Raw genomic sequence first — 13,462 nt, 5'->3', positions numbered from 1 at the left:
ATATTTTCAGCCAAGGGTGCCAAACATTCTCAAATCAAACATCTGTTATTAAATTAAACAACTCATAGCAGAAAAATTGAAACATTCAACAACACTTTCACATGGTCTCATTAACAAAATTACTCAATTAAAACATCAATTTCGAAAAAAACACTCAACAATAATCCAAATAAAAGAAACAACGTCAAAATCCCATGTGTTACAATACTAGAGCGACCCAAAGGGTACTAAATCAAGACGGAAAAACAAAGAAGAAGGCAATCACCACCATTCTTCCATGCAATGGCACTACATGCTACCTATCTTTGCAACATGGGCGTAAAAGCCATGCAAAAACAAAAGAAAATGGGTGAGAATAATCCTTACAAATGTTAGTGGTGAAAGTAAACAGTAGGACAATACAATACAATTTATAATGCAAATGTGAAGTTCACTAACTTATCCTCAAATATGCATGCCATACCAGGTTTTAGGGCATCAGAGGTATGTTACTGATTCATCTCTGGATTTGGTTCCTCTCTAAACCATATCCCTCTCTAGACATAAGATTGTCATAGTTCCTCTATGAACCTAAATTTACTATACCAAAGTCGTACCTAACTTCAATACATATGTATGCATGATTATGGTAGAAAACAAAAATGCAACTCAAACAATCACCAAAATCATTCTCAAACTTTCATACTCAAACAGGTTCCTCTCATGAACCATGAGTTCGCCAATTATTAGAACTCATTGTAATTCCTATTACTCAACTAAAAAATATTCATATAATTAATTTTAATAATTATATTATAACTCAAAAGTTATCCACAATTGAGTAAAGTTGTGTTATTACTCATCAGCTCGAAAATCAACCAACATGCTCAAAACTTCTCAACAAAGTATTTTATTATATACTCATAGCTCATCAAAAGTTATAATAATTCTTATATATAACTTAATCCAATCTCTCAAGGAACTCTAAACAGCTTTACAATAACTCCTAAACCCCAAAAATGACTCTAGAGTACTCAAAAGTACTCTAAATTACTTAACATGCTCTACTGACAACTTGTCATAAGTGATAACTCGACTGAACTTTAAGTGTTGCAGCTTTACTAAAAATAACACAAAGCCAACAAAATGGTGATTGACTCCAAAATTTGCTCAGAAATCCCCGAACGTATCCACGAACACAAAAACATCTGAAACCGCCCCGACCCACCGACATGAATCCAAATCACGACGATACGTCCAACCGCTGCCGCACAACCCCTCTCAAACACCGAACTGCACCCAGACGCCACCATCATGGTGTGGTGTGTCGCGATCTTCACTAGCAGCCACCATCGCGGCTCTGCCGCCAGTGCAATTTTGAACTATGGTCATTTGCGCAACATCGTGACCTTCGACCCTCCACCTCTGTGACTCCTCGACTTTCGACCACCACCGACTCGCCAACTTCTGGCTCTTGTCACGGCCATCGCGGTTCAACACTGTTCATCTATCGATTTTCACCCCCCCCCCCCATTTTTCTAGCTTTTCGGTTAAAATTTTCATTATTTTTTATTTTTTATTTTTCTGACATTTCACAACATTTGGGAAAATAGACCAAAAATCATCGATAAACACATGTATTTGGGGGAAAACATACCAAAAAGGTTTTCACATAAATCGTCGATAAACATATTAACCGTAAAATACATCACGAAAATAATAAAAAGGGAAAACCATAACACTCACAATTCATACAAATTTTCATTACAATAACAGAATACAGATCAACAAACAATTTGTAACCTCATGAGCTTTGGCCAAACCCCTTTTGTCACCAACAAGGCCACAAACCTTGCAAAGTGAAATATAGAGATATAAGGGTAATGACTCATCACCATCCTGACTGCTTAAAATCACTCATGAGTAAAGAAATTTCTCCCTTACCTCGAAGTTTGAAGGTTGATGAAATTCTTTCATTTTTTCATGATAGATCATACGATGCTCTCATTCCTCTTCAGATCTGCCTCTTTTTTCAAATTTCAATTTTTCACGTAAAAACTCTAAAGTCATTCACGTTAGTTTAAATATAACCCTAGAAAGTACCAAATTATTTCCACTCACTAATACTAGCTTAAAATAACGTTTTAATTTTATTTTAATAAAATTCTACTAAATAATTATTTAATAAAAATTCAAATTATATAATAACCATAAAATATCCATTTTCTAATTAATCTGATAATTTCTCTAATTATCTCCAAATAATTAAAGTATCTAATTATTTTTAATTTAAATAATTTTATTTTACTTCACCGCTCTCATTATTCTATATTCTTATTATTTATTAAATTACAAAAATGCCCTTAAACCTCATAAAATACATGAAATAACAAATAGTAAAAATGATTCATGCAAGACATATATATTCAGTAAATTAAATCTAATAATTTAAATAAATTAATAAACTACAGTGGGGTGTGTTACAACTGTCCCCCACTTAAAAGGATTTTTATCCTCAAATATTACCTGGCAAAAACAGCTCCAAACAACACTCTTTCATCAGGCTCTCTAGCTCTCACGTAATGCTTCTTATAGCAGGTCCTCCCCACACTAATTTCAACAAAGAAATTTATTTACCTTTTAATGGCCACTTCTCGATCCTGAATCGACATTGGTGATGCATCAACCGTTATATTATCTCTTACTTGCACATCAAACATTTGGATCACATGGAATTGATCATGAACATACTTCTGAAGTTGAGACACATGGAGAACAACATGGAGGTTCGAATGAGATGGGGGTAAGGTCACTCAGTAGGAAACAACTCCAACTCTCTAGATAATCTGATATGGACCAATGAAGCAAGGAGTTAGCTTCCTAAAATTCAGCGTACAACCAACACCAGTCACATGAGTGACTCATAAAAACACATGGGTAATCTCAAAACTGAAAGGCCTTACTCTATTTATCATGGTAGCTCTTTTTATTGCTCTGCGAGGCCTTCATCTTCTCTTAGATCATCTTGACTTTCTCAGTAGTCTGCTGAACAATCTCGGATCCAAGCACCACACTCTCTCCAGACATAAGCCAACACAAAGGCGTCCTACATCTCCTACCATACAAAGACTTAAAAGGTGACATTCTAATACTAGAATGGAAATTGTTATTGTAATTAAACTCAATAAGCGGTAGATAAATATCCCAAGAACTTTCTTGATCCAAGACACAAGCCCTTAACAAGTCCTCCAAAGACTAGATAGTCCTCTCAGTCTGACCGTCCGTCTGTAGATGGTAGGCAAAACTCAACCTCATCTTAGTGCCCAAAGCTTCCCATAAACTATCCTAAAACCTGGACGTGAATCTCATATCTCAATCAGAAATAATAATCTATGGAATACCATGCAACTCCAAAATCAAATTTATGTAGATATTTGCTAGTCTCTGCAATAAAAAACAAACCTTAATAAGAACAAAGTAAGCCAACTTAGTCAGTATATCCAGAACAACCCAAATCGTGTCAAATCCCCTGGGAGTATGCGAGAAACCTGTCATGAAATATGTAGAGATGTTGTCCCATTTCCATTCTTGTATATCTAATGGTTGCATTAGTCTAGATGGCTTCTAATGCTCAACCATTGACTTCTGACAAGTCAAACAAGCATAAACAAACTGTGTGATGATACTTTTCATTCTTGGCCACCAAAAGCTCTTAAGATCTTGTAACATTTTAGTAGCCCCGAGATGAATACTCAAACTACTTCTGTGACTTTCCTCTACAATCATCCCCTAAAGCTCTATCACATCAGGCACACAAACTCTATTCTAGAACTTTAAGATTCCATTTTCATCCACTCTAAAGTCCTCATCTCCATTCTGGTCAACTGATGACAAATGATCAACCAAGCATATATCCAACTTTTGAACTTCTCGGATATCATGAAGAAAACTGTTAGTCAGCTTCAACATGCCTAATCTCACACTATTAGGAGTCACCTTTCAATCAAATCCAATTATCTAACCATTAATGTTGACATGTGCAACGACTTCCTACTCAAAGCATCTACTACAATATTGACTTTACTATGATGGTAATTCAAACGAAAATGACATTTCCTTCAAATATTCTAACCATCTTATATGCCTCATATTGAGCCCCTTCTGATGATACAGGTATTTTAAACTCTTGTGATAGGTGAACACCTCAAACCTCGAACCATACAAATAGTGTCTCCACACTTTCAACATAAACACCTCTCATGAATCTTCATATGTCACGAAGCATAAACTACCACTTTGCAATCTTGCATCATTTCACCACTTAAGTCCATCTTGGACACATTAAAATATACCACAAAAGATTCTTTCTCATCTGGTAAAATTAGAATTGGCATCGTCATTAACTTCTTCTTCAGTTCTTGAAAACTTTCTTCGCATTGGACATCTCACACAAAAGCTTGACCTTTTCGAGTCAACAGAGTCAAAGACAAAGCTATCTTCAAAAAACCTTCGATAAATCTTCTGTAGTAACTGACCAACCCCCCAAAAATTATGATCTCTATAATTGATTTAGGAGCCTCCCATTGTAGCATTGTGTCTACCTTGGACGAATCAAGTGCTATCTCACCACTAAAAATCACATGACCAAGAAAACTTACTTTCTGTAACCAGAACTCACATTTGGATAACTTGACATATAATTTCTTCTCTTTCAAAACCTGAAGCACAACTCGAAAATGTTTAATATGATCTTCATTCAATTTAAAATACACTAGAATATCATCAATAAATACTACAACAAATTGAACCAAGTAAGGATGTAAGATCCTATTCATTTACATGATAAACACAATAGGGGCATTAGACACATCGAACGACATAACTGAGTACTCATTGTGATTGTATCGTGTCCTAAACATAGTCTTCAGGATATCTTCATCTTTCACTTGGATCTGATGATAGTGCGATCTCAAGTCGATCTTACTAAACACACATGCCCCAATCAATTGGTCCGTAAGTTCATCAATCCTAGGAAGATAATACTTTTCTTAATTGTAATCTTATTTAGAATCCGATAGTCCACACATAGCCTCATACTCCCATTTTTCTTCTTTACTAATAACACTGGATCTCCCCGCGATGATACATTTGGTCTGAAAAACTTCTTTTCAAGCATATCTTCTAACTGACTCTTCAGTTCACCAAACTCGGACACATATATCTTTTATGATGTCATCGACACATGCCTAGTACTAGGTACTAAATCTATGGCGAACTCAACTTCTTGCTCCGACGGCAAGTTACAAATGTCCTCAAGAAAAACATCAGGAAACTCACACAACACATGCATATCACTAGCCATAATATCGTGTTCCACTCTCAAGGAAGCAAACATAACGAGTACCTAATCATCCTCCTTGAAAGACATCTCAACTTGACCAACCAACATTAATTTCGAATCCATACTCTCTTTGGGTTCAGAAAGCAATGTAGCCTCATCCAAAAACTTGCACTCTTGAAATCGGCGGCGCGCTGAACCAACCCTCCACACCTGAAACATATCAGAGAAGAAAAAGCTTATCCCCCACTTGTTTTAATCCCGCTCCAACTGGAAAGCGCTTAGAAAAACAAACGAGCATTGAGAGTATTTCACAGACATGTCGCATACCAGGGAACAAACAAAACTACACATCCTGGCCGGATGGACCGACCTACTCTGACAGCAACTATGCAACACCCTATTTCCCGACTTGCAAAATATAATAATATTTCAAGTATATTTTCACCTAAGGGTATCACACATTCTCAAATCAAACACCTGTTATAAAATTAAACAACCCACAACGGAAAAAATATTTATATAATTAATTTTAATAATTATATTATAACTAAAAAATCATTAACAACTAAGTAAAGTTGTATTATTACTCATCAGCTCGTAAATCAACCAACATGCTCAAACCATCTCAACAGAGTATTTTAATATATACTCCTAGCTCATCAAAATACATCATAAAAATACCAAAAAGAGCAAATCATAACATTCGCTTATTCATACAAATTTCATTACAATAATAAAATACATATCAACAATCAATCAGTAACCTCATGGGTTTTGACCAAACCCCTTTGATCACCAACAAGGTCGTAAATCGTGCAGAGTGAAATGCAAAGATAGGACAGTAAAGGACTCCTCACCATCCTGACTGCTTAAAGTCACCCATGAGTAGAGAAATCTCAACTTACCTCGAGGTTTTAAGGTTGATGAAATTCTTCCTTTTTTTCAAGATCGCTCATACAATACTCTCTTCCCTCTTCAGATCTGCTTCTTTTCCCAAATTCCATTTTTTCACGTAAAAACTCTCAAGCCCCTCACGTTAGTTTAAATATTACCCTAGAAGGTTCCAAATTGTTTCCACCCACTAATATCTTCTTAAAATAATTTTTTTATTTTATTTTATTAAAATCCCACTAAATAATTATTTAATAAAAAACCAAATTATATAATAACCAAAAAATATTCATTTTCTAATTATTATGATAATTTCTCTAATTATCTCCAAATAATTAAAATATCTAATTATTTTTAATTTAAATAATTCTATTTTATTACTTCACTCTCGATATTCTATATTCTTATTATTTATTAAATTACTAAAATACCGTTAAACCTCATTGAACACAAGAAACAACAAATAATAATAATGATTCATGCAAGACATATATATTCACTCAATTAAATCTAATAACTTAAATAAATTAATAAACAAAAGTCGGGGTGTTACATTTTTCCTCACCATGAGTGAGTAGTCTATTCGATTTGTATGATCCATCACAAATCAATTACAAAGGTAAAGAGTTCTCAGGTACCGATTATAGTCTAAAAGGGTATGTATCGGTACCATAGCGCGTGTTTTTAAAAAATTGAGTCCAATACAATGAAAGTGCTTGGATGAGTTTGAGAAAAGATCCAATTTTTATAGTTGAGCAAAACTAAAGAATCATTGACGAATAATTTGATCGTGCAAAAGCGGATGAATTATTCATCATCGATAGGGCAACAGGCAAAAGCAGATGTTGTCCATATTTATCTATTTTCTATAAATTATGTCAAAACTCTCGTAATATAAGTGACTTGGACATAAGGATGTGTTTGAGAAAGAATCGTATCCCTAAGACATGTTTGCTTCATTATAATTTAAGTGATTTTTCTTTAAGTTATTTTTTCGATAAGTGCTTTTTAAATAAGTTGTTTTACAAAATCTAAAGTTTTGATATCTCTCTATATACATAAAACGGAATTAAGTACTCAATTTATTGGTCCTAGCGGTTCGATTATCTTTTACTACTTCGCACAGTCGTGCAATTGCGGGTGTCTAATTTTGGCGCCGTTGTCAGGGACCAATTGCGCTTGATATTGAATTACTGTTTAATCACCGTATAGACTAGAGATTAATTTTTATGTTTATTTTTTTGTAGTTCTTGTTGATCTTGTATGCGAATAACTCGTTATGTTGGGAATTAAGTCGCACATGTGAACGAAATCGAGCATTTCTTACGTGAGAGATGCCAAAATCTTAGACAACGAGAGATGGAAGATCCATTAGTTGACACTAAGCCTCTTAAGGATTATGTAATTCCTACCGAAGATGAACCATATTATAGTATTTTGCACCCACCAATTGCGGCAAATAATTATGAACTAAAACCATATTTGACTGGTATGGTGCAACAAAATCAATTTTTTGGGTTACCGTCTAAAAATACGAACCTTCATCTTTCTATATTTATTGATAATTATGGTACTGTTAAGGCTAACGGCATTGACCAAAATGCCATTCGCCTTTGATTATTACCTTTCTCCTTAAAAGATTGTGTGTGAGTTGGCTTCAATCCTTTCCCACCATTTCGATTACTTCCTAGACTCAATTGAAAGCATCCTTTCTTGCAAGGTACTTTCTGCCAAGAAAAACGGCCCAAGTTAGGAATGAGAAATAATTTCATGCAACAAGATAGGGAGTCTGTGTTTGACGCAGGGGAGCATTATAAGGATTTGTTAAGATTATGCCATTTTCGTGGGCTTGAGAAGTGGATGATTATTCATACTTTCTATAATGATCTCCTTTACTCCACAAGGATGACCCTAGATGCGGATTCTGTCGGATCCCTCATGAATATCCCCTAAGATATAGAGTATAACTTGATAGGAGAGATGGCCAAAAACCATCACTCATGGGGGAGCGTGCGACAAGTTGCTGCTAAATATGTCCCTAAGATCGGTGATCTTTATGAGGTTAGTATGTTTAACCATATGAATGCAAAGGTGGATGCCCTTTACTAGAAAATTGATACATTAAGCATCGCACCCCCACACCTGTTACATCTACCCTGTTGCTTATCTTGCCCCCACCACTCTCTACTTCGAGATATGGGGAATTAATAGGCACACTGATAAAGATTTTCAAATGATCCTCGTCGAAGGATCCATCTAAGTGTAATACCCCAAAATTTACCCTTCATTTTTCTTGGAAGCATGAGATTGTGTTTCACATTGCATTAGCATCATACTAGGTCATACTCATTGCATACTGCATCAGTGACTTGGGAAATCAGGGTTTTATTGATCACTCCTTAACAGAAGGAGCCTACACAGAGAAAGACTGAGAATTGAATTTCATTCTCCAAATATACAAGTCTCAAGGGTCTCAAGGGGTTCCATATGTCTTATTATGGTCCTCAGTTCATCAGTGGGAGATTCAGAGCTCTCAGAGTGTGCATTTGCATTTAATCAGAAATTAGGGTTTCATGGCTATCTGCAACAGACAATGTTGGGTGGGGAGAAAAGGGGGATCATTCATGTCATGATTAGAGAGGCATCTTTTCCTAATAAGATTCACAATCATCTCACAAAGATCCATTGGCAATCAGTGCAATCGGTTCCTAGTCATTTTTGCCTTAAAACTAGGGTTTGGTATAAAATCGGTTTATTTCTGATTCCTTGGGCGAAAATCATTTCCATGACCCTCCATATGTCCACAAGGATCTACATACAAAAAATCAGCTCTTTATTTGAGCCAGAGGTGCTTCAATTGACCAATGGAATCGGGAATATGACAAATTGGGAAAAGTCAACTGTGGGGCCAGAAAAGTCAACTCTTGATATTTTGAAAGTGGAATCTCAAAATTCATGCCTAAGGGAGCCTATATGTGAAATTTTGATCAAGGTTGGATCATGGATTCATCATTTAATCAGGAGTTGGAAAAGTTACCAAATCTGGAAATAATTGACTTTCCATTTAAGGCAAGTTTTATGGTTTTTTGCACCCACTTTAAGCCTATATTCCATCAAGATGAAAGCTCCATTTGAAAATTTCTCCAATATGAAAGTTGTTCCTCTTTTTCCAATCTTTCTAGAGATATAAAGTTTGTTTCATTCGGATTAAAATTGAGAAAGTTATGCTTGGTCAAAGTAGGACTTTATTTTAGGATACTTAGAAAATTTTCTAAGTCCAAAATTTGTCAAGACTTATGGGCCAGATTTCTTGCACTTCAAGGCATCTTTTGGAAACACTTTCTTCATGAAAGTTGTACCTTGTTATGTTCTCTTTCACACCTTTTTAGAACCACCCCATTTGGATCACTGGTTTGGAAGATACACTCATCTAAAGTTGGTATTATAGTCTGAATTTTTTGACAGCATTTTGGCCAAACTGGCCCAACCATTTTGCAGCCATGAGACCTGAACTTTATGGCCATTTTTCACCTCTTTCCACTCACCATTTCAAGATGTGTTCAACATGAAAGATGTTAAGCTCCCTACCCTTTTTCTACTGTTTGCATTGCCTTGTCATTTGGTCATGTATTCATCAAGTTACAATGCCTTAAAGTCACCTAGTTGGGTTGTTTTCATGCTGCACAAGAAAACCAAGCCAAACCCCAAAAACGACCAACACATGCTTTTACCTCATTTGGCCATTTTCTTTTGGTTCATTCACTTAAGTTTTGCCACTTTTAACCATTTCTTTTCACACCTCATTCTTGCACACTTTGTCCATGATTCAAAACCAACACCTAAGCTTATCCAAACACTTAAAACCCTACATATTTAAGACTTGGAAACCCTAATCAGAATGGAGGCTGCTATTTTCAAAGGAGGCAAGGCAAGAGGAAAGTGACCAAGTTGCATTCCCTTCCATTTTCACAAATTCTAAAAGTTCTCAAAGCACAAGCATCTCATTTTTTCTTCCACCCTCTCCATCAACAAGAAGCAGTGGACTTTCTCCACTAGGTAATCTTTTTATTCCAACCTTCCATGGCCATGAATACCTTATTTTGTTCATCATGTTTGTTCATACCACTATCACACTTATTCATGCCATTACCATGTTTACCTCTCCATTATGCCATGCTCCCTTTTTCTTCATGCTTTTTCTATGCTAATACTGTGCACTACTTGTCCATAAAACCCTCACCATGAGACTTTGTTTTAAACTTTAAGTTTTTTTGACATTTAGTTTTTTTGAAAATCTTTGCATGAGCCTTTATAAAATAAAACACCATGATGTTCCTCTCACTTTGAACTTGAGTTTTGCTTTTTACACCATGCCATTTGATGCCCTAAATTGAGAGAAATGATTGTTTGAAAGTTGGAAAAGAAAAAACTGCATGGAGGCCGCGTTTCCCTTTGCTGGACGTTGTTGTTCCATGCTGCATGGGGGACGTATGCGTGTCACCTTCGTGACCGCATGATCGCAGGAGCGATCTAGAATCCTGGCCGTTGCTCATTTGTTTTGTCACCTAGTGACTTAAGCATACTCTGTCCAATTGATGATGTGATCACACTAAAATTTACGTATTTTCGACTCCGATTTCACATGCATTCTAGCTGTTTTATTATCATTTTGTTATGTTATTGGTATGTTTTCCTTTGTTTTCAGGTTTTCACTTTAATCGGAGCCTTGATCGAGAAAAGGAGCGAAAAAGAGCCAAAAACCCTAAAATTCAGCATTTTGCTCTTATGGCCTACCCAATGGCGGGCGCCACAGACCAAGCCATGACGTGTCAAATTCAACTTCCATCAACTCCCACGTTTTCCCACTACTTCCACTAAGGCGCCCCATATTATGCTTGTGGCGGGCGCCATGGCCTTGTGGCGGGCGCCACAAGAGGAAAAACGGTTCCCTCCTATTTTCAAGTTGAAGGGCATCCAAGTCATTTCCATCTTTTTATTTGCCTATAAATAGAAACGTGAATTCACTTTTACAATCATCCAAACTTAGAGCAGAGGCAAACTCAGGAGTAACTTTGTTTCACTTAGGCATATATTCAGTATTTTATAGTGGTAATCGCTTCGCATTGGAGTGTTACCACAATCGTGTAATCAAGTCCGTGATAGAGTCTGTAATCGAGTTTGGAGCACTTTGGAAGGAAGTTAATCCTGCCGCCTTTTTCTTTTCCGCATCGCAATTTACTCAGCCCTCCGATTGGAGCAGGTTTTTATTACTTATCTTTACTTTATTTATTTCCCGTACTCGTCTTTACTTTATTTATTTCCCGCACTCGCCTTTACTTTATTTATTTCCCGCACTCGCTTTTATTTTTTTTATTTCCCGCACTCGCTTTTACTTTATTTATTTCTCGCACTCGCTTTAAATTATTTATTTCCTCGCACTCGCTTTACTTTTATTTATTTCCTCGCACTCGCTTTAAATTATTTACTTTCCGCACTCGCACTACTTTTATTTACTTTCCGCACTCGCACTACTTTTATTTATTTTAATGCACTTTTACTTTACCATGTCTAGCTAAATTTATAAGGTTAGAATGTAAGGATCATAATTGAACCGATAATCCGTACAATTGTTCGTAGAAATACTTAAGGGCTATTTTGACTTTCAAATTATGTTTTCCCGCACTTCAATTCCGTTTGGTAAGATCGAAAGCCGTCCAACTTCTTTTTAAACTTAATTGTTTTTAACTATTTCAAAAACAACGAAAGCGCTTTGTTTAGTTCATTAGGAGATTTTAACATTAAGAAGAAAAGAGATTTTAAAACTATTTTCGAACGCGTTTATAAGTTTAGAGTCTGGTTCATAAGAACCTCTTTTGGTTAAGAAATCCAGGTTATAATACTTTTCAACTTAGTCAAGATACTATATTTCTTAAAAATAGGTTTACTACTCTAACGCAATGCGCACCTTTTTATAAGTGACAATAGGAGGGTTTGATTAGGGAGTACAACTCGGTTCTGAATACGCGAAAGCGACAGTTCCTGTTAAATTAGTTCTTTTAAAAGTAGGAAACACTGCCCATAAGTAGCTCTACTAGCAAGTACTTGGATTATCAATTAATTACGTGAATTACATTCGACTCTGTCTTTATTAATTAATCTTTATTCAACACTTTACTTTTCATTGCACACTACAAAAACACCTATTTTTGATTGCCTTTGATAAACACCATAACACTAGATAACGATAGATTGACACTTGGTCTCTGTGGATTCGACAATCTTTTATATTACTCTGACGCGTTCGTACACTTGCGAAACACCGCACCAAGTTTTTGGCGCCGTTGCCGGGGAACGATTTCGTCAAATTTCATTTTCCTATTGTTATATCGTTTAGACTTAGGCTATTTCCCGCCGGTCAATGCGAAGAACTCGCAGCACCGGAAGTTTAAGCTTAGTATACCCTCTGGCGGAACCTGAATGTTACGCTCGCGCACGTTTATTCTTTCATAGAATTAAGAGAGCTATGGCCGAAGATCAAAACCAAAGACCTCTTAAAGATTTCGCTCAACCATCTAACGAAGAACCTAGTTCTAGTATAGTAAACCCAACCATACCAGCTAATAATTTTAAACTTAAACCATCCCTGTTGCAACTAGTGCAACAGAGACAATTCGCGGATCTTGCTACCGAGAACCCTAACCAGCATTTAAAAATATTTCTTCAATTAGCAGACACTTTTAAAACTAATGGAGCTTCTCCTGAGGCAATAAGTTTAAGATTATTCCCTTTTTCCCTCAGAGATAAAGCCCTATCATGGTTAGATTCCCTTCCACCCAATTCCATTACGACTTGGGATAACCTTAGGAGAGTTTTTCTTGCTAGATATTTTCCCCCGAGTAAGACCGTCGTTCTTCGAAACCATATAACTAGATTTACCCAAAACCAAGGAGAATCGTTGTTCGAAGCTTGGGAGAGATATAAAGAGTTGTTACGAGCATGCCCACATCATGGCTTAGAAAATTGGTTAATCATTCAAACCTTCTATAATGGACTTCATTACAACACAAAGATGACCATCGACGCTGCCGCAGGCGGTGCTCTGATGAACAAACCTTATCCTGAAGCTAGTGCCCTCATCGAAGATATGGCTCAAAACCATCAATCATGGGGATTCGAACGAGCGGCAGTTGAGAAGAAGGAAGCCCAAGGAGGAGTGCATGAACTAAGCTCTACAGACATGATGCAAGCTAA

At 36.2% G+C, this 13,462-nt stretch overlaps 1 non-coding gene across 1 annotated transcript; it reads right to left on the bottom strand.

Annotated features, from left to right (window-relative positions):
* Window positions 1–13,118: 13,118 nt before the first annotated feature.
* On the bottom strand, window positions 13,119–13,225 carry LOC127115948 (small nucleolar RNA R71). The gene has a single exon (XR_007800945.1). It is a non-coding gene; the product is annotated as a small nucleolar RNA R71 (small nucleolar RNA).
* Window positions 13,226–13,462: the final 237 nt, after the last annotated feature.

This window comes from Lathyrus oleraceus, chromosome 1, assembly GCF_024323335.1.
Source record: "Lathyrus oleraceus cultivar Zhongwan6 chromosome 1, CAAS_Psat_ZW6_1.0, whole genome shotgun sequence".
In the NCBI taxonomy this organism is placed as follows: Eukaryota; Viridiplantae; Streptophyta; class Magnoliopsida; order Fabales; family Fabaceae; genus Lathyrus; species Lathyrus oleraceus.
Note: the sequence above shows the minus strand (reverse complement) of the source record. Positions and strands in the feature narration are given on the sequence as shown.